The following is a 6,858-nucleotide window of genomic DNA, read 5'->3' as shown; positions in this document are numbered from 1 at the left end:
GTTGTAAAGTCGACCGGACATATAAATCTTTTGTTTTTATACAAAATATACACGAAAAAACGCTCTTTTCGTCGTTTTTACATCTCTGTTTGCATTTTTTGGGAAACTGTGACCTGATTGGGTTATTTGGACCCCGAGTTTCAGATTGAGCGACCCAAAAGGCATGAAGATATAGTTGTAAAGTTGCCAGAACATAAAAATCTTTAATTTTTATTCAAAATATACAAAAAAACGCTGTTTTCCTCATTTTTACGTATATTTTTGCTTTTTTTGGAAAACTATGACCTGATAGGGTTATTTGAACCCCGGATTCAGATTCAGTGACCCAAAAGACATATAGATATGGTTGTAAACTCGACCGGACATGAAAATCTTTTGTTTTTATACAAAATATACACGAAAAACCGCTGTTTTCGTCGTTTTTACGTCTCCTTTTGCATTTTTGGGGAAACTATGACCTGATTGGGTTATTTGGACCCCGGATTCGAAATCAGCGACCCCAAAAACATATAGATATGGTAGTGTAGTCTACCGGACAGACCACTTTTTTTGTTGTGTGCCTGTGTAATTATTCATGTTTAATGATGGATTTCCAAAACAATCCAAACGATTGGCGAAGAAAAAAATTTGAAATTTGTAGTGCAACTAGATATTTTGAAAACCCGATGACTGTTGAGATTTTCATGTCCAAAAGATAAAAATTGATTTCCAAACGTTAAAAACAATTCCAAGTGATTCCATGAAAAAACATATTTTTTTTAAATGTAGTGCTATCTTCGCGGACGCCATTAAATAAACAAAAATGATATCTGTGAAATAAAGAAATGAAGTGCTGTTTTACGATTAAAGAATGATTACAAAATGTTAAGTAGATACTATTGAAGCTAAAGTGTGATTTCAAGATATGGTATTAATGGCAAAAATTCAATTTTCTGTAATAGACCTTTGCATTGAGAAAAACGACATGCGCAAGCGCGAAAAATATATAGCACTTTCATGGGAGTTGAGGACAATTTTTCACTGAAACGTATATGGGAATAGTAAACAATGACGAAAAAAAACTATTTAGAACATTTGCAAGTTAAAAAACTTCCCACGAAAGAAATGTCTCATATGCCAGGAGAAAATCCATTGAAAATAAAGAAGGTTGGTGCGCACAAGAAGTGCTGTTTTGGAAAGGGTAAAAGTGACAGTTCGGTGCATGTCCTACTTTGGAATGTACTTATTACTTTATTACATTTCCAAAACCCTGTTTAATATTACGAAAGGGTGCCATTTCCGATGGTTCATTTAAAAGGCATATTAAAAATTGCGCAAAATTAAGTGGACGTGATACGTGGGTGAGGTTATGTGCGAATAATAAATTGTTGTGACTACAAATTAATAATTGTTCTATGTTTTTTATGAATGAACCTTCAATACAATACAATGCTGAATCGCAAATTTAATTTGGCGAAATTCCAACAATTTAAGACTTTATTTTAAACATTTCAGTTTCGAGTTGTTTGATTTTGAATATTTGATTTATAATTACTCATTTTATATTAGCAACCTACTATCGCTTAAATTGACCAAACTGCCACTTTCTTTCATTACAAAATTATCAATTGAGTGAGTTAAAAATTAAATATTTTAAACTAAAATAACATTTTAATAGTATTTGAAAATGAATTAAAGTGTTCAATTATGAATCTATTAATTTGAAATTATTTTCATTCCAAAAAGTTTATGAAAGTTCAATCAGACGATTTAAATATGTTTATTTAAAGACGATATTAAGTAATTATTGTTTAAATTATTACTGCCGAGACTGCCAGTAATAAATATACAAAACCACAAAACATTTCTTTGGTAAAGAATAATCAATCGAAAGTATAATAAACATGCCGGGCCGATCTGTCATTATTTCGAGGTTATGTTCGGATTCACCTTTTCACCCAAATCGCTGTAAGATATTGTAGGTAATTTCAATTGAAAGTTTTCGCATATAATATTTTATTCACTTTATTTAAAACATATCCTGTCTATTTATAACATACCTTTTTTATGTCGCAAATAAGCGTTAAACACAATTCACTCTTCGCCCACTAAAATCGCAGAATATTAATACCATTTTATAGTATTTGTCAGTCAGCAGCCATTCCATAATATTATTGGCACAGAAGAAAACTGACGTTTACTTCTCCGGTCACATGTCTCACTTCATTATTAATTAAACACTTTCATTATTTGTAATTACTATGTAACATAACCTATGTTGCTTTGATACTTGTATCCATTTGAAGTTTCGAACGCAACCATGGAAACTATGATAAACTTGATTCGAAGATGGACGGACTTGGCCGAATGGCCGATCCGAATGCAATTTTAAGGGCGCGAAATATGAAAATATCCCTGTATAATGGCATCTCCCCTGCTGTTGCGCAATTCGGGTAGCATTCAGATCGCCATGTATGTAAGCCCCAGCGTGTCCACCCTGTATATAACAATAATAATAAAAATAAATAGCTGTAAAAAATTTTAATTAAGCTTATTTGAAATTATAGTGTGATATGAAATTCGTAATATTTCAAGTGATTGAATGGATTTTTTTCTCAAAATTTGTCAAATTCCTAGTCAAAAAATAGATTTAATGACATATTTCTCGTATTTTACAAAAAATTCCTTCCTTTCCGGTCAAGCGGTCACCCTGATTTAAAAAGTACTATATAAAATCAGCAATAAAAAAATATTTCCATTCCTTTCAGTTTTACGTATTTATTACAAACAATTTTTTCACTATTTTCAGATCATATTTCTTTTATTGTACGAATATAACAGACAAATGGTATTTTTTCCACCTTTTTATGCAATAATTTAGCACCACCATGGTTTTTGCCCATGGACATAGGAAACAAGGGACTAGGCATGCCCTTGTGGGGGTGATGCAATGAGGGGGAGGTCCTCCACCTTTTGATGTCCCGCGACAAACATGGCAGCGCCCACATGTTTATATTTTCATGCACAGTTTGTCGGCAAAAATGCTCGTGCGCATAATCAAATGACACATCGTAGGTGGCAGCTCTCCCCACTCATGGAATTCTCTACCCTCCCGTGGATTCAACCCCGCTCGCCCAAGTTAGGATGGCATGCCTAGTCCCGTGTTTCCTATGTCCATGTTTTTGCCATAATATACTTCGATAACAGTAGAAAAATCCTGTGAGTTACGTTTTCAAGATGACCGACTAGCAAAATCAGTGTTACCAGCAGCCTGTTTTTTGCATCTTTTGCATTGTTTTGTATTGGCAAAACCGGTAAATTTCCTATTAAAAGTGATTTATTTGAGAAAAATGTGTAAAATTGAAAGTTTAAATTATAAGAGATTGTAGCCGAGTAAATTATTTATTGTGTTGAGAGTTTTTTCTAATTGCTAGTACTAAATAGTGGGATTAAAATGTGTAGCTCCGGGTTGTACGTCTGGCTATACCAGCAATTCGGAGAAGTTTCTTTTTTTTCTTGTGCCAAAAGATCCCAAAGGAATTAAACGGTGGCAACAGGCTATTCGTAGAGATGACAGAAATACAGTTTGTGAACAACACTTTTGGGAAAGTGACATAATTTGAAAGGCAGAAGTTAAAGGCCCAGACGGAAGCGTGATGTCCACTGTATGTTAATTTCGTTTCTCATTATTTTTCTATATTTATTTTGTTTAACTACATGGTTTTTAATAATCTAAATCACATATTGATTTGATCAATTAAAATTGATTTTAAAGAGACATTTTCAAATAAATATTTAAATTTTTTACTAGAAAAAAATTTTTAACAGAATATGAACTAGTTACATTTTTAGTAAAAAAAGTAACTTTCATCTTAACAGATGAATTTTCAACTAAAATGGTGAATCATCAACTGGAATAGTTAAATTTTTAACAAAAATATGGGTTTTTAACTGAACAATGAATATTAAATTGAAACCAAAAATTGAACAATTAAATTCTCTGTCAAAAAAATCAATGTTCAACCAAAAAAGGAATTTAAAATAAGAATGATGAATCTTCAATTTTAAAAAATTAATTTTCAACAAACGAGTTTACTTTTCAACTAAGTAAATTTATGTGTAGCCTAAAAGATAATTTTTTAACTAAAATAATGAATATTTCACTGGTAAATACTTAAATTCTCAACCAAAAAGAAAACTTTTTTAATAAGAAGATTAGCTTTCAAAGAAAAAACTTATTTCCTACCAAAAAAGTCGATTTTTTAACAACATACGCGAATTGTTCACGAAATAAATAAATTTTTTATTTAAAAAGATGAATTTACATCCAAATTGTTGAATTTTGAATTAGAAGAGGCCCATTTTTCACCCAAAATAGTTAAGTTTTATACGGGAATGTCAAAATGTTTAGATAAAAAATTGATCTTCGACAAACTAGTCACATTTTTAAAAGGAGTTCAATTTTCTATTAACATGATAAATCTTCCAACAAAATTAATTTTTAACAAAAGAGTTCAGCTTCTAACCGCAGGTAGTTGTATGTATTTAATCTCTCCCTTTTACGGGTTTGAGGGCCTCCGCTTCCTATACATATATTTACAATTCCATCCTTAGTCTAACTTAACTACTACTTATTTTACTCTTTCGCATGACGTAGGATAAACAATAGTAACAGTAGTGATATTAATTCCTAAAATGAGCGAGCTTCCAGGGCTTCCGTTTCCTCTTACCATAAAAAAATGCATTTTCCACGATATTGAAAACAATTTTCGTTTTTTACTGTCCCTTTTCAGGATCACCCGTTTGGCTCTGCCCTACTCCCTTGCTTTCCCTTACTTCATCTACATCACTCTCTGTCCACTACCATCCAAGATCCATCTTACATACTCATCCACACTCAACTGTCCCTCTTCCTCTCCTGTACATCTCTCTAATACATGTGCCCATGACTCCATTTCGTATCCACATACTCTGCATAAATTCTCCTCTTCATTCATCCAATATCTGTATGCTCTCACTAATTCTCCCATTCTGGACCGTACAACCCTACTCCATTTTTCTTCCTTTCTTATTTTTTGCAGATATTCTGGTTCCGTCAACCCTTTGACCATCATATACCATCTATTGTACCTCGAATCTATAATCTTTGTCCATCTCTCTTCTCCTTGTTTAACCAATAGCTCTAACTCTATGTCCTGCCACTCCATAACCCCTTCTCGAATATTACACACCCTTCTCATTTTTCTCCTTTCTACCTCCCATTTTTAATTTCCCACATTACCTCTCGCTTCATTGTTCCGAATTTCGCCGAAACATGCTTGTGCAATTTTACTTCCCTCTCCGCTTTTTAGCTTCTCTTCAAACATCCATTCTCTCTTAATTTGTCTAGTAACCATATTTTCTCTTCCTAACTCTTCTTTTAACATATATCCTGGGCAACTCCAGCTAACCCCCATTACCTACCTCAGGGATCGCTCATGCATACCCTCTACTTTCCTATGTACCTTCCATCCCCAGATCTCCACACCATAACACAACACCGCCCACACCTAACCGCAAGTAGTTGAATTTTCTAAAAAAAATGTTAATTCTTAACGAAAATTGTAAAAAAAATTTCTATTGTAATTTAGAAATATTTCCTTTTCGCAAGAATACTTCTACTCTAAAAACTATTTGAAGCACTATCTTTTTTTTAAACTTCGGAAGAAGGGAGCAGTGATTTTTAAACTCCTTTCTCCTGAATCTCAGTTTTATTTTTTTTTTAATTCCCCATCTATGTAAAAAATTCCCTGTCCCAAGGAAAATTTAATTTCTTCACTGAAATTCCCTGTCCTATAATAAAAACAATAATTATTTTCAATCATATGCTCTGCAACTGTAGACAAAGTAAATTAACTATTTTTTAATTCAATTTCTAGTCATTTCGTGGTTTTTTTCAAGTCTTTCCCAGTTTTCCGCTCAAGTCGCCACCCTGATTATATACAAATTATATGTAAATATATATTTTTTACAGAGTGGAAATGTGTAGATGAATTGATAAAAGAGTTATTATAAGGTTAATGATTAATGTTTAAATATTGTTATTACTATTATTATTAGTCAAGTAATATTATCAGTCAATCTTTGAAATTTGCAACAATTACTGTTGTTTATAAAATTATTTAATTAATGACACTAGCGAAATAAATAATGGAAAAATATTAATAAAATTCAAACTGTTTTCAGAATACTCATCCTCATATTCAATTTTCCTAATATTAAATTACATGTTTTGATGAAATTTTTTGGCTAACTAGTTACAACTGCTCTTATTGTTACTGAAAACGATGTTATTCCTTTCATATTCATTAAAAGTATCAAGTTTTTAATGAATTTTTTGTAATTTTGCTATACATAACAATGGAAAAACAGGCTTACCTGGTCGGAGCACCATCTATTGGATTTATCTGAACTACGATACCCCTCCGGATGCTAAAATAACGACTACTACATACACATACACAGGTGATGCATAGGGCTGGTTACCAGTGGCGACAAGTACATAGCCTCATTTTTGAAATATAACAATTATTAATAATTCTGTAGAATGCGTTATAGTAATTGAAAATAATAATTATGCCCAGACGCGATATTTACGAGGCGAATAAAATAATATAATATAACACGAATCGATAAACATAAAACTCTAGAAATTTGTCTCGAATTCTAGATTCTGTAATATTGTGAATTATACCATCACAAATCATGCACAAAGCAGATTTTTTCCTTTCTGCACTTAAATGAATTTGTAGGACAATTGGTTCCACATTTTTCCTTTAGGCCTATTCTCTCGATACATTTATTTAAAACAATTTACTGGAATGAAAATTTGAAAAGCGA

This window comes from Belonocnema kinseyi, chromosome 1 (assembly GCF_010883055.1).
Source record: "Belonocnema kinseyi isolate 2016_QV_RU_SX_M_011 chromosome 1, B_treatae_v1, whole genome shotgun sequence".
NCBI classification, from domain to species: Eukaryota; Metazoa; Arthropoda; class Insecta; order Hymenoptera; family Cynipidae; genus Belonocnema; species Belonocnema kinseyi.
This window is presented reverse-complemented; position numbering follows the sequence as displayed.